General features: G+C 44.1%; 1 protein-coding gene and 1 long non-coding RNA gene across 10 annotated transcripts in view; both read left to right on the top strand.

Moving 5' to 3' along the window:
* Positions 1 to 3,798, top strand: part of LOC127489817 (uncharacterized) — an 80,146-nt gene extending 76,348 nt beyond the window's left edge. For 3 of the 6 annotated variants that reach the window (XR_011384590.1, XR_011384593.1, XR_011384589.1), the window contains 2 exons: positions 2,111 to 2,205; positions 3,651 to 3,797. This is a non-coding gene — a long non-coding RNA (uncharacterized lncRNA). Of the gene's footprint in view, positions 1 to 2,110; positions 2,206 to 3,650 lie in introns of all 6 variants that reach the window. The other 3 variants (XR_011384592.1, XR_011384594.1, XR_011384591.1) reach the window with 2 other exon arrangements.
* Positions 1 to 26,742, top strand: part of LOC108175467 (glutamate receptor ionotropic, NMDA 2A) — a 290,700-nt gene that overhangs the window by 90,739 nt on the left and 173,219 nt on the right. The window lies entirely within an intron of this gene.

Raw genomic sequence — 26,742 nt, 5'->3', positions numbered from 1 at the left:
TCGTGTGCATGTAGAAAATGTGAATAGTGACCTCAGATGCTACCTTTCTGTATTCTCTCTTGCTTTGTGGGACATGTGATTTGGCCTTTTTCCAACATGATCCGTACTTTAAATGCAGGGCTAGACTGTGCAGGGTGGTGTCTGGGAAGTAGACCTGTGTTCCATGGAGAACTCTGTAGATCACAGGTGTTTCAAGTCCTTGTGTGAGTGGGTACATACGTGTCTGAATAAATAAATTACAAAGATTTCCTCATGCGTAAGTCAGAGATAATGCCACACGGAATGTTTGTAAGGAAGAAGAGAATGAATGGGTACTAGAATCTTTTCTAAGACTGATTTAAATTCTTTTTCAAATTCTGTGTTAATTGGGTATGCAATACCTATAGTATCACTTGTAAATAAACTCTAGTAGTTGGCCTGTATTTTATTTACAGCTATGTCTTCCTTTTTTAATTTTTACTTTTTCTTAAATATTTATTTATTTGAAATTCAGACATACACAGAGAGGATGGGAGGCAGAGAGAGCGAGAGAGAGAAAGAGAGAGACAGACAGACAGACAGATACATAGGTTTTCCATCTGCTGTTCCACTTCCTATTTGGCTGCAATGGCCAGAGCAGAGGAGATCTAAAAGCAGGAGCCCAGAACCTCCTCGTGGTCTCCTTCATGGGTACAAGGGCACAAGGAGTTGGACCATCTTCTACTGCCTTCCCAAACCACAGCAGAGAGCCACATCAGAAGTGCAGCATCCAGGACTCGAACTGGTGCCTAGATGGGATGCGCGATGTGGGTGGTGGCTATAGCCACTACCCCACAATGCCAGGTCCTCCAGAAGCCATTGCCCATGGAATGCTGCTGTCTGCTAACATTCCTGGGAAAGCAGAGGGAGAAGGCCCAAGGTCTTAGGACCCTGAACCCAGAATTGAACACAGGATAAAGTCCCTGGCTTCTGCTTTGGCCTGGCTGAGCCTTGGCCTTTGTAGTCACCTGGGGGGTGAACCCCCAGATGGATGATCACTCAGAGTGAGAAAGAGTGCTCACGATGCTGCTTGCACTGCTGCTCTTCCCAAGCAGCAGCAAGGGCCAGCGCTGGTCCAGGCAGAAACCAGGAGGCAGGAGCTCCATTCAGGACTCCCACTAGACAGGGTGGCTGGGTCCAGAGTGCCTGGGCCATCAGTGGCTGCCGCCCTGGGTCACAGCCTGATGAGGCAGGAATGGAAGTGGTCCTGGGGCATCAGGGCATAGCTGCATCCCTTGGTGCCCTGTCGGTCACCGGTGAGGAGTGTGCCTGAGCCCAGCACTGTGACCCAGAAGTGCACCTGCAGGTGCATCTGTTTCTTCTGCACGGTGCTCCGGTGGGAGTCAGCATCGTGTCTGCCCCAGCTCAGAGCTTATGCAAGCCCTGAGTTGCTGATTTCGATGCTGGTGGCTGAGCCTGAGGAGATACAGTGCCTCTCCCCCCCACCCCCCCAGGGTCAAGCCAGGATTAGGTGAAACTGTGGTGAGGTAGCCACTCAGTTATCTTGTGCTTCTGGAACTTTCTAGGCACAGTCTTCTTCTTTGGCCCCTCTGAAAGACTACACCTCAGGTCTGGATTCCTGTGTCAGAGGAACAGAAATGCTCTTTCTGTGGAGAGTTTGGCATGGTGGCCTTCCTGTCACTGGGTAGGAGGGGCCCGGGGGACAGTGAGTGGGGAGCATGTGTGTGAGGGGTAGCTGAGATAGAAGGTGGAGAAGAGTGGGTGTTAAGAGCAGGCTAGAGGAGAGAGGAAGGGGGGAGAATGAAAAGGTGGCATGAAGGTGGGGAGGCAAGGTAGGGAGGGGCAGAAACCCGTGTGGGGGAGAGGAAAGGGAGGAGGAGAGTGACAGGAGTGCTGGTGGGCGTATGTGGTGGTGGGGATTGGGAGAGGTAGAACTTTTCCCACAGGCCCGGTTCTGTCTTGGGAGTTTTCTGTCCCTGGCCGGAAGTAGCCTTTGCTGCGTCCTTGAGAGGAGGACTTGACTCACAGCCTCTCTTCTCCAGGTTGTTCTGAAGTATAAGGTGTGTGTGCAGGAAAACGGGGGCACGGGGCGCTATAATTAATTGGCACATAATCCGGTGAATTTTCACAGGCTGCACACACGAAGGAGAAAGCAGAAGCTTAGAGAAATGCCAAGAATCCCTCTGTGCTGTGTTCCAGGCTGTCCCAAGATTCTGACACCTCATAGTAAGTACTAGATACTTTTTTCTATTTAAATACTGCTTTGAAAGGCAGAATTATAGATGAGGAGGTGTGGGAGAGATCTTCGTGTATGGGTTCACCCCCCAGGTGACTACATTACCAGGGCTGGGCCAGGCGGGAGCATAAGCCAGGTACTTTATCCAGTACTCCAGAGTGGGTTCAGGGGACCAAGTCCTTGGGGTGCATCCTCTGCTTTTCTAGGCATTTCAGCATACATCTGGATCACAAGTGGGAACAGCCTGCGGGTGGGGGTGGGGTGGCCAACAGAACAGTGGCATAGTGGATGAAGCTGCCGCCTGCAGTACCAGCATCCCATATGGGTGTCTTCCTTCTCTATGATACTTTTCTCTTATTCCCCCCAGCAGAACTAAGTATCCAGAGCTTCTGTAACACACTACCTATACATGTAAATTGCTTACCCATTTCATCACCATTTATTTGCTAAATACCTATATCCTGTATAAAACTGTGAGCTTGTCCAGGGCAGAACTTTGTCTCTCTGCTTTCATTCCTGTAGTCCCTGGTACACAGTTGGAATTCAGCTTATGCAGAACTAACAATGCACTCACTGTTGGATCTTGGGACAGGAACTGTTGGTTATAGAAAGGTCTGTTTACAGCAATAACGGTAGGAGGGACAAGAAGGGATGTTTAAGAGAATCAGCATTAATGAAGCACTTTCAGTGGTCAGGCTTCTTAATGTACCATTGTCTCATTTCTAAATAACAACACAAGGAGGGGAAGCAAGAGTTTTATTTAATTATACCACATTGTCCTGTCTAATCCTCTTCAAAACTCTGTGAGGAAGGCACCACTGATACCCTTTTAAATAGGAGTTAAGGGCCAGTGCCGCGGTTCAATAGGCTAATCCTCTGCCTTGCAGCGTTGGCACACCGGGTTCTAGTCCCAGTCAAGGCACCGTTTTCTGTCCCGGTTGCCCCTCTTCAGGCCAGCTCTCTGCTGTGGCCCGGGAGTGCAGTGGAGGATGGCCCAAGTGCTTGGGCCCTGCACCCCATGGGAGACCAGGATAAGCACCTGGCTCCTGCCTTCAAATCAGCGCAGTGCGCCAGCCGTGGTGGCCATTGGAATGGCAAAAGGAAGACCTTTCTCTCACTGTCCACTCTGCCTGTCAAAAAAAGAAATATGAGTTAAAGGAAGTGGGAACCAGCCCTAGGCCATCTATAGAGATCAGTGAAGTTCCAGTTTAAATCATGCTGTGCTTGCCCCAGAGTTGTGTCCCTCCTGGGGTTGGAACCTCAGCTTCCAGCAGTTCCAGAGTTGGGGTATCAGAGAGGTGGTAGCTGGTAAAAACCAGTGGTCCTAGTCTTTGGGCTTGTCTTTGTGTGCAGCATAACTACAGGGACTTCAGCTGTGTCACTAAGGACCCTTCTTCCTAATGCAATGGCCTCATGCCGTGATTTGTTAATATAGGTCTTGTGTCCTGGTACACACCAGTGGGGAGTCTTGAGCTGTTGGGAGAGTCTGAGGAGGGCACCTTGCCACCCTGGGACTGGAACTGACTTTTAAGAGGGACCCTGAGGTATGAAAGGAGATTTGCTGGTAGGGTTAGGACCAGAGGGTTTGAGGAGTCCTCAAGGTCCCTGGTGATTAGACTTTTTTTAATTATTCTTTATTATTTATTTCAAAAGAAGAAAGAAATATTTCATGCGTTAGTTTACTTCCCTAATGCCCACAAAAGCTGGAAAGGTATGTAAAGCCAGGGTCTGGGAACTCAATCCAACTCTCCTATGTGAATAGCAGGAATGTAAGTACTTGAGCCATCACCTGCTGCCTCCCAGGTTGGAGTAGTAGGAAGCTGGAATCAGGACTTCAGCCAGGACTTGATCCTGGGCACTCTCATGGGCTGTGGGGATTCCAGTAGTGGCTTAGCTGCTATACCAAAAGCCCATCCCTGAATAGTTCTTCCTTCAAAGTGTGGCTGGCTACTTGTGAGGGGTTTACCTCACCACTGCTCACTGGACCTGCTGCACAATTTTGTGAGCACCTTGTTCCAAAGGCAGCGGTAAAGTGCCACTAAAGATACTAAAACATAAAGCTCTTTCCTTTCTTCCATGTATCTCCTTGGCTCAGACTCATGTTCTTTTGACTTGCTTACAAAACACAAGTTCAGAGATAAAATTTTGAGGCTTTTTAAGACACCACCAGCAGAGGTTTAAACCCAGTACAGGCCCTTCTGAGTGCCAGCCCTGTGTGACTGTTCCTATGTGACTATGTAGGCTGCACGCCCATGAGGTTATCCCTGGCTACTGAGTATAACCCATTGGCTTTAACCCGTCCAGGTCTAATTGTATGACACTCCAGGGCACCTGGGCAGACTTAATGTCTTACTAAGTCAGCTCCCTGAGGGTTGTGTGGACTAGCTAGTCATACTGTCTTGTGATCAAACTCCTGATTTTCCTTTTCCAGCTAGGGCTGGTATCTTTTTCCGGTGTAAGGCTCCTCATTCCTGGCCTTGAGCACTGAGAGGAACTGGAATGCTGCTGTGTGGCAGAGACCTCCTGCAGGTTCTCTCAGCATTCTGAGTCCCCACGACTCCGCTTAGTGCTTCTATGGTACCACACTGTCAGAACTGTGTTCACAAATGAGTCAGGGGACAGTCTGTTCCTGCTGTATTCCTGCTCTGAGCCTGGCAATCAAGTTTCACACAAGGCCGATGATAGAAATGTTGCATCCAGGGCAGTGCCGTGGCTCACTTGGCTAATCCTCCGCCTGTGGTGCTGGCACCCCGGGTTCTAGTCCTGGTTGGGGCACTGGATTCTGTCCTGGTTGCTGCTCTTCCAGTCTAGCTCTCTGCTGTGGCCCGGGAAGGCAGTGGAGGATGGCCCAGGTGCTTGGGCCCTGTACCCACATGGGAGATCAGGAGGAAGCACCTGGCTCCTGGCTTCAGATCAGCGCAGCGCGCCGGCCATAGCGGCCATTTGGGGGATGAACCAACAGGAAAGGAAGACCTGTCTGTATGTCTGTCTGTCTCTCTCTCTCTCTGTCTAACTCTGCCTGTCAAAAAAAAAAAAAGAGAAATGTTGCATCCAAAACAGCCCCCTTATAACTAAGGTCACCTTAAGAGCTCCACAAATGGATCCTGGACAGGAGGTCAGGACTTTATGTGCAACTTGAACCTTTCCTGCCTTGGGATGGTTACTGCCCCAACCCCCAGGACATGTTCTGAGCTGCTTGGTCCTAGGTGTAGAGGCTCTGACCTCTGGAAATGTTGTACTGAGTTGACTTCTGAGTGTCCAGAGGCCAGAAAACATGTAACAGAGTTCCTTGGATCTGTGTGACCACTTGGATATCCAACTGTGATCGCAGACATGCATGGTGGATTTATGAGTGCTGCCTCAGGGTGGAGCTGAGTGCTTCCTGCTGGGACTGTGTGTTCTTCCTGGGATACCATGGTGGCAAAGCAACCCATGGTGCTCTGGAGGCTCTCGCTGAATCTGTGTGTAGCTTAGAAGGTAAAAATGTGTCTTTTCACTGGTATGGAGCAGAGTCTCAGAAGGACAAGGGGATGGTCCTATAAGAAATTGATGCTGGGGCTGGCGCTGTGGCACAGCAGGTTAAAGTCTTGGCCTACAGTACTGGCATCCCATATGGGTGCTGCTTCATGTCCCAGCTGCTCCACTTCTGATCCAGCTCTCTGCTAAGTCCTGGGAAAGCAGTAGAAGATGGCCTGAGTCCTTGGGGCACTGTACCCATTTGGGAGACCCAGAAGAAGATTCTGGCTCCTGGCTTTGGATCATCTCAGCACTGGCCATTGCAGTCATGGGGGAGTGAACCAGCTGTTGGAAACCTCTCTCTCTCTCTCTCTCTCTCTCTCTGGCTCTCTCTCTCTTTCTGGCTTGACCTCTCTCTAACTTTTTCAAATAAAATAAATCCTTAAAAAAAATAACTTAATGCTAATGGGTGCATTTGTTCTAACTTGGAAAGGAAATTTCATTCATCTGCTTCAAGTCAGCTTGCACTTCAGGAAGGGCAGCATTTTGGTGCATTTGGAGAATCTTTAGGCTTCTTGCTTCTTCTCTGCTGGCCTCTCCCTTGTAAATTATCATGTAGCATCATTCTTTGCTCTGGTAGGATCCATATTTTTAAAATTTATTTGACAGATAGAGTTAGACAGGGGGAGAGAAAGAGAAAGGTCTTCCTTCTGTTGGTTCACCCCCCAAATGGCCACCATGGCTGGAGCTATGCCAGTCCAAATCCAGGAGCCAGGTGCTTCCTCCAGGTCTCCCACGCGGGTGCAGGAGCCCAAGCACTCGGGCCATCCTCCACTGCCTTCCCCGGGCCACGGCAGAGAGCTGGAACCAAAGAGGAGCAGCCGGGACTAGAGCTCGGCACCCATACAGGATGCCGGTGCCACAGGCAGAGAATCAGCCAAGTGAGCCACAGCGCTGACCCCAGGATCCATCTTTAAAGCCGTGTTTTTTCTCTTCTTCATGAGAATACTTCAGAAAGTTAATGGAAAATGGAATCAAAAGATAACTTTATTTTGGTGTAAAATTTTTTAAACTCACGCATATTTCTTGTAACACATATTTTCTATATAATGTTTGCAGATCCCTCGTTTATCATAACAAGTGTTTGCAAATTTTTTGTCATTGTCTTGTTTCTTTAGTTATTAGGAATAAATTATTTTGTTAGGTTGAAATTAGCCTATTTGAATTAGTGTCAGATCTCATTTACTGTGAAATAAAGAATTACTTTATGGATAATGAAAGCAATTTAATGATGTGGTGTAAAGGAGAAAACAGTATTACTCAAGCTGTTAACACCAGGGGACTTCTCGCTGACCTCTTACAGTGCCCTGCAGACTGTACATTATTGCACTCTTGAGGATCCAGGGACTAAAGTATGGCCTGAAGATATTTTAGAGAATTCTCCATCTGGAAAAGTCATAAAAAAGCAGAGAAATATAATTAGCAATAAATGAGAAGGCAGAAGAGACTTCTAGAATTGAACGGACCACAAGGTTTGCTGGGATTTTTTGAGCAGTACAGCACTAAGTTGTCTGTATTGGGCACCAGAAACAATCACTACAGCCTTGTGAAATTAAAAACTCTATGAAGTTCTGCAGAATGGTGTTTGAGACTCACTGATAGGACTCAACCTACAAGGAATGCAGATGAGACAGCATCTCTGACCTTAACAGTGGTGGTCTTTACTTTCCTTTTATATTGCTGTAGCAACTTTAAAATGCCTTTTGATTAAAAACCTGAGGAAATGTATCTGGAAAGTCTTTTTGGCCATCTTTTGTTATCAGTAAATTCACCATCTGAAGTTTGTTATAACTTACTGAACCTGTGGTACTAGGAACTTGATAGAACTTTGCAGCATTAGACTACAATTTGCTGCTTGCTCAAAACTGAGGGAGTCGGAGCTTATCCAGCATAATTAGAAATGTACCCTCTACTTGAAGCCTTGGCAAGAACCATAATTTAGGATTGCGGCTGTGTGTCGATGGTAGAAAGTGTTGCTCAGTCCTGAGTTTGGACACCTTGTTTGTATATGACAGAAAAACAGCTTTCAGAAACTTCCTGGTGGATAAAGTATCCTTTTCACAATCTGGTGGTTTCACTGCTTTTTTTTCTGAAGGTTTAATTTTCCCTTCAAGTGCAGGCATGTTCGTTTTATCAAAGCTGGCATTTTCTCTTCTTTAAAAATAAACCTTGAGTATTCTGAAGAAATTTTCCAAACCACTAGGGTATATAAAAGCATGTTGTGTGAGCATAATTACAAGGGTGAAATGCTTTGCTTTTGAATAGCAATGGACCAACACTTGGTGTGATAAGAAACATAGCTTTTATTCCATTTTATGGTTGAAAGCCTGCTTACTACTGCTCCTGATCGTAATCTTAGTCCTTTTTGTCAAATGGATTTAGAGCACACAGCACCTTTTTATCCACTTTCTGTCTGAAAAGCAGTGGGAGATAGAGCAAATTTTTTAGATTTATTTATTTATTTGTGAGGTAGAATTACAGAGAGAGAGAGAGGTCTTCCATCCACTGGTTCACTCTGTAAATGGTTGCAATGGCCAGAGCTGAACCGATTCAAAAGCTGGAGTCAGGAGCTTCTTCGAGGTCCCCTGTCGCTCCCCCTCTTCGTGGAGGAACGACACAGGATCCTGCGCTGTTCTTTTGTCTGCTCGGCCCTCCCCGGGTTTGCTGCTGGTTCTTCCCGGGTTGGCTACTGTCCCTTCCACCTCCGTGGAAGGGCGGTTCCCCCTGGCCACATTCCCCACTTCCGCAGGGGAGTGGCACACTGCCGGCCGGCTCTCTCGGGGGCTGCACAGGTGTTCCCCTTAGATGTTCCCCTTAGATGTTCCTGGTGCATGCCGTCTCTCTCCTCTTTTATAGTCCTCCTCCGCCAATCCCAACTCGGCTGCCCACACGCCGAGTACGCTGCTCTCCTCCAATCAGGAGCAAGTCCTGCTGTTTATTGGTTGAACTGGAGGCAGCTGTGTAGAAGCTGTTTCCCTTCTCAGCGCCATATTGTGGGAGAGCAGATGCATAGAATAAGTCTTAATTCCAGTAACTCAGTCCAGTCCGGGTTGCTCCCCACAGTCCCCTGCATGGTTTCAGGGGCCCAAGAATTAGGCTATCTTCTGCTGCTTTCCCAGGCCATAAGTTTCACTTTTAATTCTTCACATGACTTTAATTTAGCTACCTGGGAACCCTGAGCAGAGGATAGGACAAGTGTTCCCAGCCTCATTCTATGGGTCAGGAATAAATAAAGCCTCAAGTAGTGGTTGCATTTGTTCATCTGGAACTTGATACCAGAGCCCAGAATTTTAGTTTCATAAATACTGAAGATTTTTGGTTCCAGAGTTTAAAAGAAGTTCAGCATCTTTACTTTTTGTTATTCTGAATGTGATTTACTTGTCCCTAAAGTGTGCACATTACACAATTTATGATTCAGAAAGTGGAAGTAGAAAAAAAGAAAATGGAAGTTAGCCCTCAGTTCTGTTTGGAGATGTCCGAAGCACTGGTGACAGTTGGGTGTGTCCTCTTACAGGTGCTTTCCCCACCTTAATAAAAGTGGGGGGGGGTGTGGGGGGGTGTATTTGTGTGTATACTGTGCTCACATGCACATAGAAATGACTTTGTGCAGAACTGTGTTCTTTATAGGATGGTTTTCCATCTTCCTTTTTATACTTGACAGTAGAGTAATTTTTGTATCATTATAAACATACAGATCTGATTCTCTTCAGTGACTGTATAAGATTACATTTTATTCCAACACAAGTGGTTGCTATTTTGTGTGATAATTCTGATTTTTTACCATTAAAATAATGCTGGAGTGAGAAACCTGGAGTATCCATACCTGAGCATCCCTGGAACTGTTTTGATGACCTGCATTATCTGAGAATCGCTAGGTCAAGTACATTCCTGTTTAAAATGTTGCTAGGTCCTTCTGAATTATCCTCCAGGATTGCATCCGTCTAGACTTCCACAAACAGTGTGGTAAATCTCCTGTGCTTTCCATCAACACCAGGTTTTTATAATTCACATTCCTTTCAGTGAAGCATCTCTGCTTCAACACAAGACATTTGGAAGGGAAGAGCTGCCCTTCCATCATTCCCTGTTGGCACACCAAGGGCAGGCGGTGTAGAGGAGTCCATTAAAGCTAACAGGGAGGTGAGCATCTGTTAAGCTAGAAACAGAGGTGTTTGGCTTCCATTCCTGTTTATTAATTTATATAATGGTTATGGAAGGCTGTTACTGGCCAGGGACTCTGGGAATAGCATGATAAACAATACCATGCTCTGCCTTCACGAGCTTGCATTTTAGACTGGGTCAGCCTTGAGCACTTCCAGCAGAATATAATGTCAAGTGTGGTGGAGACTTCAAATGAAAAATAAAGCAGAGAAAAGGACAAGGGAGGAGGTGTGTGTGGGGAGACCAGGTGCAGGAGAAGATGCCATTTGGATGGTCTTGGAAGGTTCTCTGCTGATGGGACTCTTGAATAGAGACCCACGTGCAGTGAAGCCTGAGCCCCACTGATAACTTGCAGAAGGCCCCATCCTGCTGGAGCTGGCAATAGCAAGGACAGAAGGCCTGAGGAAAGAGCCAGTCAGGCAGGTTCCAGAAGAAGCCCCAGAGCTGCACTGACTTTTGATTTGCTAGAGGGAGATAATTGAGCTACTTACATTCTTTGTTGAATGCCGTGTTCAGGCGAATGAAACCTTGAACCACATATGTGTATCTTTGAAGGAGTGAAGCTGTTCATGTACCGTAGCCCTTGAACCACTAGAATTCAGCATCTTAACCACTAGACAGCAAGTCTCTGTCAGCATTCTGCATAATGAAGTGGCATTCCATGCCAGCTCTTTCACTACCAGAAGGATGACTTTGTTGAAATATACACAGGAGTTGAACAGACCTCCGCACCTTCAGTGTGGAAAAGACTAGAGCAGTACACTCTTGTGCCTAACTGCCCTTCATTCTGCCTCTTTGTGTTGTACATTATTAAATGTGCTTTCAAAGCTCTGGTGCTCACAGCTGAAAACAAAGTAGGTTGGTGGACAGTCACAGACAGCACTGTCCAGTCACCAGGCCAGGTAGTTTCTCCTTAACCACTGTGCCAAATGCCCTACTCCACCCATTATTAACTCTAGTCCTTTCAGAGTTATTGGCTGTGTTATAAAATTTCTAGCTTTCTGAGGGGTTTTGTAAATCTTTAAAGTAAAAAATAAGAACATTTGTTGCCACCGTTGTGGCTTAGCTGGTAAAGCCGCCGCCCGTGGTACCAGCATCCCACATGGACACTGATTCAGAGTCTTAGCTACACTTCCAATCCAGCTGTCTGCTAATGCACTTGGGAGGGCAGCACAAGATACCCAAGTGCTTGGGCTCCTGCACCCACGCTCCTGTCTCCTGGCTTTGTTCTGGCACAGTCCTGGCTGTTGTGGCCATTTGGGGAATGAACTAGTGTATGGAAGACCTCTCTCTTTCTCTTTCTCTGTCTCTCCCTCTCTTTATGTAACTCTGCCTTTAAAATAAATGCAATGTTTAAAAGAACCTTTATCCATTCAAAGAAAGCCTCAAGTAGAAAGAAAAAGAATCTTGCAGACCCACGGTATAAACTGACCTAAAACCTTGACTGAAATTTTTGTTGAAGTTTGCTGATAGTGTTCTTCAGAAGTGACACATACTGACTTGTGTGAAATGAGCTGATTGATATTCCTGAAACTGTGTAAAAATCAATCTGCTAGTTTTTACATGATGTACCTTTTATACCTCTGAGCTACTCAAGAGCTGTTGGGTAGAGATGTTATTACTGCAAAGTGGTCACACTGCACAGCTCCCGTGGGCACCATTACACTCTGTGACTGGCACTTCCAGGGCTAGTGCTGTGCACACCTGGGAAGTCTTACCCACAGGTGGTGTGGTATGCGCACAATGTCTACATGATGGTTCTCTCTTCGTTTAGATGGTTGGTAGGGTTCCATTAGTACACAGTCCCTCAACTTGTGACTTTTCAATATTGCTCACTAACAGTTGCGGCCCTGAGGGGTTGCCCACTTTTCCAGAGACAAGGACAGGCCTCAACTTGCCTCCTGGAACTTTCTCTGAGTTATAAACCTCTTAGAGTTATTATACAACCTGACATTTTGTATTTAATGGTGGATCTTTAAGCAGAGGTATCTTATAAGCATAGTGCAGCAATCATAGACTTATTTTTATTATTCTTTTTTTTTATTAAGGAGGCGGGAGTAAAGCATTGTTGGTCAGTGCACATGGTGCTTAATGTGGAGTCTGGAGGTGGAGATGGTGTTTTCTTACTTCTATAGTTTCTGATTTCCAACTATCTCCAAGAGGTAAACACTAGAATTAGGTCTAGGCTGTGGTTCTAGCTGGCATAGCTCTGTTTTAAATTTCATCTCACAGCTGCTTGGCATCAAGATTTCCAGCTTTCCAAGGCTGGCCACTCATTTAAAGCAAGCATCTAAACAAGTTGTTAGAGGAAAAAACACAGCCATGGTAACGATGACACTAAATGAATCATTTGTGTGATATCTGACACCTCACAACCTAGTTGAAATATCTATGTGTTTGCTGCAATAAAAATAATTCAGACTTACTGAAACTATACATTTTCATTCCTTCCACATATGAGACAATCTATTTTCTGACTCATTGGGCTTCTAAAATTCTGTGGTTAGGGGCTAGTGTTGTGGTGCAGTGGGTTAAGCCACCACCTGTAATGCCAACATCCCATACTTGTTTTCTTTCTGTAATCCAGTAGTTGAAAAACAGCCACCACTCCCAATACATGAGTTGTATAAAAGCAATTTCACTTTATTTAAACACTCTAAGGAGAAAAAGCAGATGAGTATGTACTGTCAAATTTTAGATCGAACGGTGGAATAAATTCCATGACAAAAGTGAAACAAACAATCGACTTGTGGCCCCACTGCATTGGACCCTGGCCTCCCTGCCTTCTTGGGACAGACAGCAGGAGCTCAGGAGAAGCCTGGAGCCACACCCCCTGTGCAAGCCTACACAGGCTTGGTCTTTGTTTTCTGATTGGTTGGAGCCTGGAGGTAATCCAGTCAGACTTGATGTATGCCGTTGAATACTGAGTTTATAAAAAGGGTACTCAGTGCTGCTGTTTCCCTTTTCTCTTCTTGGTGTCCAACGTCGTGGAGTTCTTCATTGGAACATGTGCTAAGCCCTGGCCCTAACAACAAGGAGGTGAGCAGCCAAGAGCAATACCTGCAGGGAGGGCCGGGATGCTGGTGTCGGAGGAGTGGCAATGGATTCAACAGGACCCTCACGTTTGTCCATCCTTGCCTGGTGAGTCTTCTTGAAATGCTTGTGCGTATCATTCATATATTTATATAGTATAAATGTAATATCATATGTTCTAAATAGATTGCAAATTGTATATTGTAAAACGTATATGTACTCGGGATATCACATACAGTTCCGGGAGGTGTGAGCCTACCTGGCTGAATTCTGATGCCAGGGTGGGTGAACCAGCAGCAGGTGAGTCACCTTCTTTTGGGTGAGTGATTTAGATGCCCAGCGACTGTGTTAATTTCCAGGTCTCTTGTTTCATTTTCTGGATTTATAGTTTTACTTAGTGGATAGGAGCTGAGAAAATGGATCTGGTCATCCAGCAAGGAGGTTCCTGCTCACAGGCTTTGCTTCCTGTTTTTCCTGATTTGCTAAGATTGTTTATCTCAGTTTGCATTGAGGGTTCTCCAACACAGCAGTGATAGCATTAACTGGTACACCCAAAACAATGGCTTAATAAGTGTCCTTCCCCCACTGAATTCTAATCCTGTCTCTGTGATATCCAGTGTTTCCCTAATTTTATGAAAAACTTCCTGAGGAATATATTGTTATATTGTAATGAATACAGTTATAAGGGGAGACGTATCATGTAAAATTTACATAGTCCAGTCATATTATTGCATTAACTAGGCATATTGGGACTCTGTTTATCATCAGAGGCACCTAGATCCAAGGATGGCACTGAAATTTTGAGAGGGAAGCATTACTTCCTAAGTATGTTTGTTTCAGTTATAAAACTATAATGTTCTGAATAACTCAATACAGGTTCTTTTTACTTCTAAATTAGATTTTGAAGTATTTAAATCATTTGGATTATGATATTTTTAGACCATTTTTAGGTCTGAGAGGGCAGGGGCATTGTTTCTGCACAGTATCCACAATGGTTGCCATATAATTGGTTCTAAAACAGCAGTTGATGAATTGAAATCTCTGTTTGTCCCTGTGTTTCAAACAGCACAAAATTTCAAAATCCGTAGGTATTGTGTTTTATGGTTTGGTTCTTACAGTATGTGGTGAATCGAGTCTCCCTTCCTTCTGGTTAGCAGTTCCTAGTGTTGACACCCAAGGATCGTTCCTTGATCCTCATCTTATGAGATGCTGACCAGTGACTACTCAGAAACAGCCCTTTGGTGCACGTCCTCATGGATGTTCCAGTTTCCTCGTCATCCACTCTTGCTGTTCCTGTTAGTGCTGATTGTTCAAATCCAGAAGTTGAAATGACCCCATGTTAAGTGCAGGTGTTTATTCTCACTGGTCTTCCCATCCTAGACAGCCTTATCTCTATACCGTGTTTCAGGAAGGTCTTGGATTTTTCTCGCCTCATTAGCTAGACCTGCTTATATTGCCCATGGTTTTCTCGTTTTGGCTATTTTAGAGCTTGGTTCGGTGATTCCATAATTCTTTTCCCTCACACACAACAAGCCAAGAAAAATCTGTTCTGTTGTTTTCTCATGCTCCCAATCCACGGATGTTCTCTGATAACAATCACCAGGCATCTTAAAGGCTGGCTGGTCCCTACACCCTTCTCAAAGCCACATGAATATGTGATTCTTTTGATTTTTGTTTTTATGTCTCAATTCCATTAAATTTTCCACACCTCTGCTCCTGTGACCACCATAGAACTTGAGCATCTCCCACAAAAATCCTAGGCTAGCAATTTCTAGTGTACTACTAATAAGAAGTTCAAATATAGAAACTTTCTGGGGAGATTCCAAAATTAGATTGGTTTATGCCAGATATCTTAAGATGCTTTCCCTCTGTTTAACTAAAGTCAGATCTATGGGGGAAAAATAGATGGAGAGTTTGCTACAAACAATGTCTTTGTTTCACCTTTATAAAATTTTGTTTGTGAGTTATGTAGGCCTCAATAATTATGAATGGGAAAACTAAAACTGTGACTTGCAGTTCAGTATTGCAAATATTGTAAAGTTTTCTACTGAAGTGCTGTGGTGAGAGAACAGGCATGGAGTCCAGGAAATCCTTCAATGAATTGGTATATGTGTAGTTTTCAGAGTGCTTCTTTCAAAGAGATTTAAACTTTGTTAACATTTTCTTACATATGATGTTACATTTAAAATTGCTGCTTCAACAAACACTGAGCTCTATGTGATTGGTAACCCCTCCTACACTAATGAATCACCTTGCTTGATTTTCCCACCTGATTACTGTGGAAGATGACATGTGAGTGTCAAATGGGGAAAGAAAGATTTTTTTAAGATTTATTTAACTATTTGCAAGGCAGAGATACAGAGAGGCAGGGGCAGAAAGAGAGAAAGAGAGAGGTCTTCGGTCTGCTGTTTCACTCCCCATAGGGCCACAATGGCTGGAGCTGAGCTGATATGTATCCAGGAGCCCAGAGCTTCTTCTGGGTCTCTCACATGGGTGCAGGGGCCCAAGCACTTGGCCCATCTTCCACTTTCCTAGGCCATATCAGGGAGCTGGGTCGGAAGTGGAGCAGTGGGGACTCAAACCAGCGCTGTTATGAGACGCCAGCACTGCAAGCAGAAGCATGTAGTAGTTTATAATTCTCATTTCACTTTTCACTTTCCTGGTTTCCTTCAGATACACTTCCTTTCATTTTCTATTTCTGAATTTTCAATTTGACGGAGGTGAGGTGACAGTGTAATATGTTACTTGGATATTGTCTTGAGTATTCTCTTGATAGAATTCCTGAATCTTTATTTTCAAGAAACCACCTGTAATTTAGTTTAGTCAAGTTCATGAATAGTTTCTTAAGAATTATTTATTTTGGCTGGCACTGCAGCTCAATAGGCTAATCCTCCGCCTGCAGCTCCAGCACACCAGGTTCTAGTCCCGGTCGGGGCGCCGGATTCTGTTCAGGTTGCCCCTCTTGCAGGTCAGCTCTCTGCTATGGCCCAGAGTGCAGCGGAGGATGGCCCAAGTGCTTGGGCCCTGCACCCCATGGGAGACCAGGAGAAGCACCTGGCTCCTGGCTTCAGATCAGCATGGTGCGCCGGCCGCAGCGCACCAGCCACGGCGGCCATTGGAGGGTGAAGCAACGGCAAAAGGAAGACCTTTCTCTCTGTCTCTCTCTCTCACTGTCCACTCTGCCTGTAAAAAAAAAGAGATTTATTTATTTTAAAGTCAAAGTTACACAGAGAGAGAAGGAGAGGCAGACAGACAGAGAGGTCTTCCACCTGCTGGATCACACTGCAGATGGTGGCAATGTCAAGAACTGCGCTGATCTGAAGCCAGGAGCCAGGAGCTTCTCCAGGTCTCCCATGTGGGTGCAAGGGCCCAAGGACTTGGGCCATCCTTTACTGCTTTCCGAAGCCATAGCAGAGAGCTGCATTGCAAATGGAGCAACCGGGACTTGAACTGGTCCCCATATGGGATGCTGGCACTGCATTTGGTGGCCTCACCTGCTACACCACAGTGCCAGCCCAAATCCTGAATATCTTAAAAATCATTTCTGTCCCATGAAGCCTACCAAAATCCCACAATATTAATCTAAGTTCCTTAATTTTTATTTGCATTTTAAGTATAGGAACCTATTTTTACATGTTGTATTTTTCTAGCCTAATTACAGTATAACTGAGAAACAAAAATAGTATATATTCAAGGCACACAGTCTGTGTTACTATATGCATCTGATCTTTATACTGCATTTTCACACAAACCTTTCGACTTTCCTGGTACTTACAAAACACTAGGAAAGGATTAGTACAATGAAGTTACTTAACAAATTTATCACTCTTTTTTTAAATTTTTTTTTTGACAGGGAGAGTGGACAGTGAGAGAGAGAGACAGACAGAAAGGTCTTCCTTTGCCGTTGGTTCACCCTCCAATGGCCTCCGCGGCCAGCACGCTGTGGCCGGCACACAGCGCTGATCCGATGGCAGGAGCCAGCTACTTCTCCTGGTCTCCCATGGGGTTTAGGGCCCAAGCACTTGGGCCATCCTCCACTGCACTCATTGGCCACAGCAGAGAGCTGGCCTGGAAGAGGGGCAACTGGGACAGAATCCGGCGCCCCGACCAGGACTAGAACCCGGTGTGCCGGCGCTGCAAGGCAGAGGATTAGCCTAGTGAGCCGTGGCGCCAGCCACAAATTTATCACTTTTATAGTGTTTTTTAAACTTACCTCATTTTATTATGTGTTTTCCCAGAAAGCTTTTATTTAAGGTATATATATTTTATGCCTTCAATAAATACAGCTTTCACAGCATAGTAATTCTTGCTACCATACCCGCCCTCTCACTTATACTCCTGCCATTATATAGTGTTTTTTTTTTTTTTTTAAGAATACTGACCTAGGAAATTACAAATGCAGAATATGGTGTGAACTGGTTACCTGGAGTATATATTAGATTTTAAAAACCTTATCTCATAATTGTAAATTTTATTTTTTAAGCTTTATTTGAAAGGCAGGGGCTGGCTCCATGGCTCACTTGGTTAATCCTCTGCCCAGGATGTCAGCATCCCGTATGGGTGCTGGGTTCTAGTCCTGGTTGCTCCTCTTCCAGTCCAGCTCTCTGCTGTGGCCCGGGAGGCCAGTGGAGGGTGGCCCAAGAGCTTGGGCCCCTGCACCTGCATGGGAGACCAGGAGGAAGCACCTGGCTCCTGGTGTCGGGTCGGTGTATCGCCAGCTGTAGAGGCCATTTGGGGAGTGAACCAATGGAAGGAAGACCTTTCTCTCTCTCTCTCACTGTCTATAATTCTACCTATCAAATAAAAAATAGAAAAGCAAGAAAGAGAGAAGGAGAGTAAGACAGAGTCAGAGAGAGTGAGAGAGAGGATGAAGGATATCTCATCTCATGCATTATTTCACTCCTTAAATGTCCTCAGTGGCAGGGCTGGGCCCCAGGTCACCCACTTTGGCATAGGGGCCAAGTCGTGGGGTCATCTTCTAGTGCTTTCCCAGGCACATTAGCAGGGAGGTGAATGGGAAGTGGAGCAGCTGGGACTCGGTCTGGTTCCCATATGGGATGCTGGCAGTCCAGGTGGAGGCCCAAGCTTTTACACCCCAGCTCCAGTACTATAACCATATATTTGTATCGTTTGACTAACATCTCTTCATTTTCACGGTCCCAGTTCATCACAAACACCATCCTGCTCCCTGACTGTGTTAGTTTGACTTTTGTATATTTCACATGTAAGTGTGCTCATGTAGTATTTCTTATTTCTGTGTCTTGTTTCACTCACTGTTATGTCCTATAGTTCCATACTTTTGGATCCATCTTGTGACAAGTAGTAGTGTTTCCTTTCTTTTTAAGGTTTGGTGAGGATGCCACTGTGTGTGTATCCCATTTTTCCTTATGCATCCATCAACAAACATTTGGGTAATTTCCATATCGTGGAATTGTGAATGATGCTGAAGTGAATGTGGGGGTGCAGACAATTCTTTGAGATGGTGATTTTCTTTTGGATTCATGGCCAATAAAGGTTGTTCCTTTTTTAATTTCATTTGAGGAACTTCCATATTGCTTTTCATAGTGGATTGGACAATTTACATTCCCTCCAATACTGTGTGTTCCATGTTCTCTACATTGTGCCCAATACTTGTTATCTTTTAACTTTTTAATAGTAGCCATTTAGCCGGCGCTGTGGCTCACTAGGCTAATCCTCCGCCTTGTGGCGCCGGCACACCGGGTTCTAGTCCCGGTTGGGGCGCCGGATTCTGTTCAGGTTGCCCCTCTTCCAGGCCAGCTCTCTGCTGTGGCCAAGGAGTACAGTGGAGGATGGCCCAAGTGCTTGGGCCCTGCACCCCATGGGAGACCAGGATGAGTACCTGGCTCCTGCCATTGGATCAGCGCAGTGCTCTGGCTGCAGCGCACCAGCCACGGCGGCCATTGGAGGGTGAACCAACAGCAAAAGGAAGACATTTCTGTCTGTCTCTCTCACTCACTGTCCACCCTGCCTGTCAAAAAAATTAGAAAAAAAAATAGTAGCCATTTAACAGTTAAGAGGGAATAACCATTGTCATCCTGATTTGCATTTTGCTGATGATAGCAATGTTCAGAACTTTTTCACATACCCACTGGGTACATTGTCTGTTTTTGTTGGAAAACATTGATTCAGTCCTTTGTCCTTTTTTAATAGTATTCTTTGTTTCTTAGTGGTACGCTTGTATTATTCCCTTGATCACACATCTGGTTTGCTAATATTTTCTCCTATTCATTGGTTTGACCTTTCATTTCATTGATCTTTGCTTTACTGCTTTTTGTTGTAGTTTCATTTCCTTATATTTGCTTTTGCTCTCTGTGCTTTAGTTGTTAACACGTAAGCAACCACTCTTGAGGCTAATGTCAAGGATTTTTCTATTTTATAAGTTGTAAGTGTTCAGATCTTCTGTGTGGACTTCTATTCATTTTGAGTTGATTTTAATATGTGGTGTAACAATGATGCAGTTTCAGTTTTGGGCATGTGGTTATCCAGGTTGCTTCTGCCTCAGATGTGGGCCTTTATGTCCAGTGACTGCATGTTTGGTAACCCTGGTGGGCCAGGGTTCCCTGTATCTTCAGTTGGATCCATTAAACCAGATGCTGTGGCTGGAGTTGAGCAGGAGCTTGGCATGTGTGGTGATTTGGGAGTAGGAAACCATATAGGTATGGAGTCAAGACGGGGGACTGTCCTCCTCCTCTGGAAGCCAGGGCTATATGAGAGTATGTTAGAAAGTTTTTTGAAGGGTGGTGCTCAGGATACCAGTGGCAGCCAGTGATGGCTTAAGTAGTTGGATTCTTGCTACCACATTGGAGACCATCTCCCAGCTTCAGCCTGGGTCAGATCAGCCCTGAGTATGGTGGGCATTTGGGTAATGAACTACTAGATGGGTGGTGTCTTTCTCTCTCTCTCTCTCTCTCTCTCTCTTCCTCCCTCCCCCTTATTGATTCTCTGTGTTTTGCTTTTGAAACCAACTGCAATATTAAAACTAGGTGTAAAAATGGATACGGATGATTATCCCAGGAGCAGTAGATTACTGAGTAATTTTCTAGAATCATACAGGTGAATGTGTGTAGCTCACAGTGATCTGTTATATCTGTTATTAGAAAATGAAATAAAGGAGCTCAAGGCTCTGTTCATAAAATAATGTCAAAAGATAAATGTAGACTTGCTCAGTATAAATTTTATATGAATATTGAAATGTCATAGTAGCCCATAAATATATTCAACTCTTGTTGATAACATTTAAGTGAAAATACCAACATGTTACTTGGTGTATAAAGTTAAGGTGTTTTAAATGAATAGTGTCATGACTAATATTATGGTATTTGAAAATGGTTATTTAATATAAGCAAAAACATAACCTGTAAATAACTGAACTGTTCTTTCTTATCATGTTCAGTTGAAAGGCTGCTATGCTGTGTTTTAAGTTGGTGATGAATATTTATTTTAGATTGTTTCCTTTAATTAAGAAAAATGGTAGTATGTTCTCATGTGTATGTGAAATTGAATAGCAGTTGTATTGCAATTGAATGCAGTTGTATTGCATCAGAGCAATACAGTGAATACGAGATAAGCTTTTTTCATATTTGAGATTTTATTGTTTTTTTTTTTATTTTTGACAGGCAGAGTGGACAGTGAGAGAGAGACAGAGAGAAAGGTCTTCCTTTTTTGCCATTGGTTCACCCTCCAATGGCCGCCATGGCCGGCACGCTGCGTTCAGTGCACCGCACTGATTTGAAGCCAGGAGCCAGGTGCTTCTCCTGGTCTCCCATGGGGTGCATGGCCCAAGCACTTGGGCCATCCTCCACTGCACTCCCTGGCCATAGCAGAGAGCTGGCCTGGAAGAGGGGCAACTGGGACAGAATCTGGCGCCCCAACTGGGACTAGAACCCAGTGTGCCGGCGCCGCAAGGCGGAGGATTAGCCCATTGAGCCACAGCGCCGGCCAAGATTTTATTGGTTTTTCAGAATCACTACAGAGACATTTCAATTTGTACACTATTCTTAACAAACCAAAAATTTAAAAAGTGAGGGTTTGTCATTCTTTTACAATCTTTTATTTTTGAAATAGTGTATATTTTAATTTACCTCATAAGAGCTTTATAGTCCACTCAATAAAGAGTTCGGCTAGTAAGGAAGAATATAGGCAAGGGCAATAAGAATAATCAAACAAAAAAAGTCCTATCTTTATGATCAGTTATGAACTTCAACTGATCACTTTAGTTAGATGGCATTAAGTGTCAAAGGGATCACATAAATAAGACCAAGTGTCTGCTAAAAACAATAGATAGAATTAAAAAGGAGAGAATGATCCAACATGGGAAGCAGGCCACACAGCAGACTCATAGAATGACAAATACCCTAAACAGCACTCTGGCCTCGGAACCAGCCCTTAAGGCATTCGGATCTGGCTAAAAAGTCCATGAGAGCATTTTAGGCATGAAAAGCCAAGAAACTATGGCAAAAAATCACTCACATGAAAGATCTCTGAGAATGAGATCCCGGGGGAAAGAAAGGGCCATCAAATAGGTCAGTACCTTTCTCTGAAGGGAGGAGAGAACTTCGACTTTGATTATGGCCTTGTCTAAATAATGTTGGAATTTGTGGACTCCAGAGGCTTCCATAGCTTGGCAGCTCATGACCCAGAGCCTAGGGTGATCACTGACGTCAAATATAAGAGTGTCAGTTGTTAAATCAACAACAGGTATCACTGTGCACTTGCTCCCCATGTAGGACCTCTGTGCTTAATGTGCTGTACTATGAGAATTAACGGCAAAACTAGTCTTCAAACAGTACTGTACACTTTGTGTGTCTGTGTGGGTACAGGCTTTTGAAATCTTTACTTAGTATAGAGTTGTACTTCTGTATATAAAGATAATTAAAAATGAATCTCAATGAAGAATGGGTTGGAAGAAGGATTAGGAGTTGGGTTGGTTTGTGGGTGGTAGGGCAGGTATGGGGGGAACTGCTATAATCCAAAAGTTGTACATAAGAGATTTATATTTATTAAATCACAGGTTTCTATAAAAATGACTACTACAGTCATAACAGTAAATTTTAAAATGATCATGAATTATTAAAATTATAGTAGCATATAATTCTTAACAATTTGACAAAGATATAAAAGAAAGTTTGACAGAAGTATATTTGCAGCAATACTGATTCACCCAGGCATTAATTTCTTTTCTGTTTTTCTTTTGTTGTTGTCTGATTTTTTAAAAGAAAATTTTAGCTCCCATATATAAAGGAGAACATCTGATATTCGTCTTTCTGTGTCAGGGTCATTTCACTGAGCATGAAATCCTCCAGTTGCAATGATATTGATGATAATAACAGGATTTCATTTTTTATAGTTCTGTAATACTCAGTTCTGCATATGTGAATCCAATTTTGCCAGCACCACTGATTGAATAGATTATACTTTTTTCCAGTGTATAGTCTGGGCAGTTTCATGAAAAATCAATTGGCTTTACCTGTTTGGATTAACTAATTAATTAATTTCCACTATCATGCTGCTTTGATTGCTATAGCTTTGAAGTAAGCTTTGAAGTCAGGTATTCTGACGCCTCCAAGTTGATTTTTTTTTATTTTGCTCAGGATCATTTTGGTTATTCTTTTTTTTTTTTTTTTGACAGGCAGAGTGGACAGTGAGAGAGAGAGACAGAGAGAAAGGTCTTCCTTTTGCCGTTGGTTCACCCTCCAATGGCCGCCGTGGCTGGTGCGCTGCGGCTGGCGCACCACGCTGATCTAAAGCCAGGAGCCAGGTGCTTCTCCTGGTCTCCCATGGGGTGCAGGGCCCAAGTACTTGGGCCATCCTCCGCTGCACTCTGGGCCATAGCAGAGAGCTGACCTGCAAGAGGGGCAACCGGGACAGAATCCGGCACCCCGACCGGCACTAGAACCCGGTGTGCCGGCACCACAAGGCGGAGGATTAGCCTAGTGAGCCACAGCGTCGGCCAGCTATTCTTGATATTTTGTGATTTCTTCTGGAATTTAGGATTATCTTCTCATTCTGTAAGAAATGTCATTGGTGTTTGATAGGAATTTCATGTAATTTGTAGGTGCTTTGTAGGTATTTTAATTATACTAATTCTTCCAATCCATGAGCAAGTTATATTTTTCCATTTTGGGCAGCCTTGATGATTTATATTTCTTAACATTTTAGAATTTTCATTGCAGATATCTTTCACTTAATTGGTTACATTTATTCCTAAATGTTTTATTTTTGTCCCTATTGTGTATGAGATTAATTTTTAGATTTCATTTTTGGCAAATTGGTTATTAGAATATAAAAAAAAGCTACTGTTTTTGTATATCGATTTCGTAACCTGTAACTTTACTGAATTGGTTTTTCATCTTGAACCATTTTTTGGTGGCCTGTGTAGATTTTTCCATGCACAACATCATGTATTCTACAATGTTGTTGAATTCAGTTATTGTTAGTAGTTGTATTGAGGTATATTTCATGTTATAAATGTATGAGCATGTCAAAAAAGGCTTAAAGTTTACCTGTGGAAAATTTCTCTGTTGTTTGCTGTATGGGAATTAAAGTAGTCCCTGGTAGACTTGTGGACTGCCATTGCTAATGGAGTGCATGGGTTCACCCATTGGTTTATCACTGCTTTCTGTGTCTCCCCACAGACTCCCAGTGAGACAGTGAGGCTTCTTAAGGGAAGGCCTATACTCAAGGTTGTGTGCTGAGTGTTGCTGGCAGCCGCATAAAAGTAACATGGTCTCATGGGATCATTTCAGACATTTGTAGCTCCACCTGGGTGATGCAGAGTCTTGTGTGCTGTGGGATGGTGAGTCAGGATGCACCAGATGGCTGCTGGCTGCCCCTCACATGCTGCCAGGCACCACCAGGACATGGTTAAGAAAGTAGCTGCTCCTCTGCACCTGTCTCAGATGGTGAAGTGCCGTATCTCAGACACCGGGGAAGTCCACACAGAGGTACACACCTTGCTGAGGATGGAGACACAGAGCCTGCTCAAATCCTGGACAGGGACACATTGAGAAGGGCAACCTTGCTGTGTTCCTGACAGGAAGTAGTCTATCAATCACCGGGCAACAGAGTTGGCAGCTCTCACTGAACTGCTTCAAGATCCTGTCAAATTTGTCTGGAACGTACAAACAGATGGCTCCATGTTTGCACAGAGGGTGACCATAAACTGTCCCTTTTTCCACTGCAGTGGGCATCCAGAGAGTGTCAAACACCACACTGCAGCAGGAGCCTCTTTATTTCAATGGACGGTGTACAATTAAGAATAAAAGAGAGCTACTGAGGCTGTGAGGCATTCCTCCCTGAGTATGTGCAGCCAGCACCCCGAATGTCAAAGCTGCCCCTAGCACAGTCCCAAACAAGCTACCTTGGCCCCAGTGGAATTATTTATTCACTTATGAAAGCAGTGTTCATTATGTTTCTTTGAATGACAAGAAAACAAATTTCCCATTGGCTGGATCACTCCACTTGAGTGGCAAAGGCCCAAATATCTGAGCCATCCTCTGTTGTTTCCCAGGGTATGCATAAGCAGGAACCTGGATTTGAATGCACGCCCAGGTATTGATCCTAGATACTCTGTAACTGGATGCTGGCACCAAAATGATGTCTTTAATTGCCATGCCAAATACAATGTATTGATTCCTTTAAATTCTAATTTATTAGAATGGCAGTGTGAGATAGAGAAAGATGTTTTCATCTGTTGGCCTCACCCCCAGAGCCTGAAAACATTATGGAAGGGCTAGGCCAAAGTTGGAAGGCAAGAACTCTATCCAGTTCTTTCACATTGCATTTCTCTGATGACTACTAATAGGGTCATATATATGTCATTTTGCATTTTCTTCTTTTGAGACCTGTCTTTTATGGTTCCTTGCCCATTTTTTAAGTGGATTGGATGCTTGCTGTTGAGTTTGTTGAGTTCCTGATATAATCTGAATTTTAATCCTTTGTTGGGTTAGTAGCTTGCAAATGTTTTTTTCCCTCTCTATTGGTTGTCTCTGCACTCTATTAGGTTTTCTTTGCTGTACAGAAGATTTTGTGTTTGATGGAATTGGTTCCTCATTAAATGTTTTGTGTAATTCATTTGTAAAGCTATCAAGTCCTAGACTTTTATTTGATGGGAGGATTTTAATTACTGCTTGAAAATCATTACTTGTTGTTGGTCTGTTTAGGTATACTGTGTATTTGATTTATTCTTTTTTTTTAGCAGGCAGAGTGGACAGTGAGAGAGAGAGACAGAGAGAAAGGTCTTCCTTTGCCATTGGTTCACCCTCCAGTGGCCGCTGCGACCGGCATGCTGTGGCCAGCACACCGCACTGATCCGATGGCAGGAGCCAGGTACTTATGCTGGTCTCCATTGGGGTGCAGGGCCCAAGCACTTGGGCCATCCTCCACTGCACTCCCTGGCCACAGCAGAGAGCTGGCCTGGAAGAGGGGCAACCAGGACAGAATCTGGCGCCCCGACCGGAACTAGAACCCAGTGTGCTGGCACTGCAAGGCGGAGGATTAGCCTAGTGAGCCATGGCACCGGCTTGATTTATTCTTGATAGGGAGTGTGAATCCAGTTTATGCATTTCTTCAAGATTTCTAATTTGTTACAGTATACTTGGACAGTTCACTTCCTTGCCAACATTTGTATTCCTGTGGCATCCATTGTATTTTTTCTCCCTTTTGCTTTGTCAATTTTAAAGTTCTTATTTAATTTTTAAAACAATTTTTTGTATTCTTGTTTATTTTATACTTTCAAAAATTTGCAATTTGATTTACTTCTGCTCTTGTCCTTTTGATTTGCTTTTGAATTTCTTCAGTGACCCATGGGACATTTAGGAGTATGTTGTTCAATTTCCATATATTTGTATATTTTCTTTCATTTTGTTGATTTCCAGTTTTTTTCCTGCCTTGTTAGAGAACAGTCATGGTATGATTTCAGTTTTTAAACTTTATTGATACTAGATTTGTCTAATATATGGTCTGTCCTGGAAAGTGTTCCATGATTTGGTGAGAAGGATGTGCAGCTGTTTAATAGGATCATTAGGATCATTTGCTGTATGGTATGTTTTAACTCTTTTGGATCTTCATTGATGTTCTGCCAAGATATTCTGTCCATTGTTAACAGTTAAAGTCCCCCACTGTGCTGCAGTGGAGTCTGTTTCTTTTGTTAAAATAATATTTGCTTGATATATTTGGATGCTACTGTGTTAGGTGTATGTATTTTTAAGACTGTTTTGTCTTCCTGCTGAATTGGGTCTCTTGTCAATATATAATGTCCTTTCTATCTGTTTTACAGATACTGATGTAAAGTCTTTTGTCTGAAAAGAGTATAGCTATTACAGTTTGTGTTTCCTACTTGTATCTTAAATCTTTTTCTCATTACTCAGTTTCTGTCTTTGTGTAACTTTACCTGTGAAGTAAGTTTCTTGTAGGAATATAAAGTTGGGACATACTTTTTATTTTTTTTTATTTTTATTTTTTTATTTTTTGACAGGCAGAGTGGACAGTGAGAGAAAGAGACAGACAGAAAGGTCTTCCTTTGCCGTTGGTTCACCCTCCAATGGCCGCCGCGGCCAGCGCGCTGCAGCTGGTGTGCTGCAGCCAGCGCACTGCGCTGATCCGATGGCAGGAGCCAGGTACTCATCCTGGTCTCCCATGGGGTGCAGGGCCCAAGCACTTGGGCCATCCTCCACTGCACTCCCTGGCCACAGCAGAGAGCTGGCCTGGAAGAGGGGCAACCAGGACAGAATCCGGTGCCCCGACCGGGAGTAGAACCCAGTGTGCTGGCGCCGCAAGGCGGAGGATTAGCCTAGTGAGCC

Source organism: Oryctolagus cuniculus, chromosome 19 (assembly GCF_964237555.1).
Source record: "Oryctolagus cuniculus chromosome 19, mOryCun1.1, whole genome shotgun sequence".
In the NCBI taxonomy this organism is placed as follows: domain Eukaryota; kingdom Metazoa; phylum Chordata; class Mammalia; order Lagomorpha; family Leporidae; genus Oryctolagus; species Oryctolagus cuniculus.
This window is presented reverse-complemented; position numbering and strand designations above follow the sequence as displayed.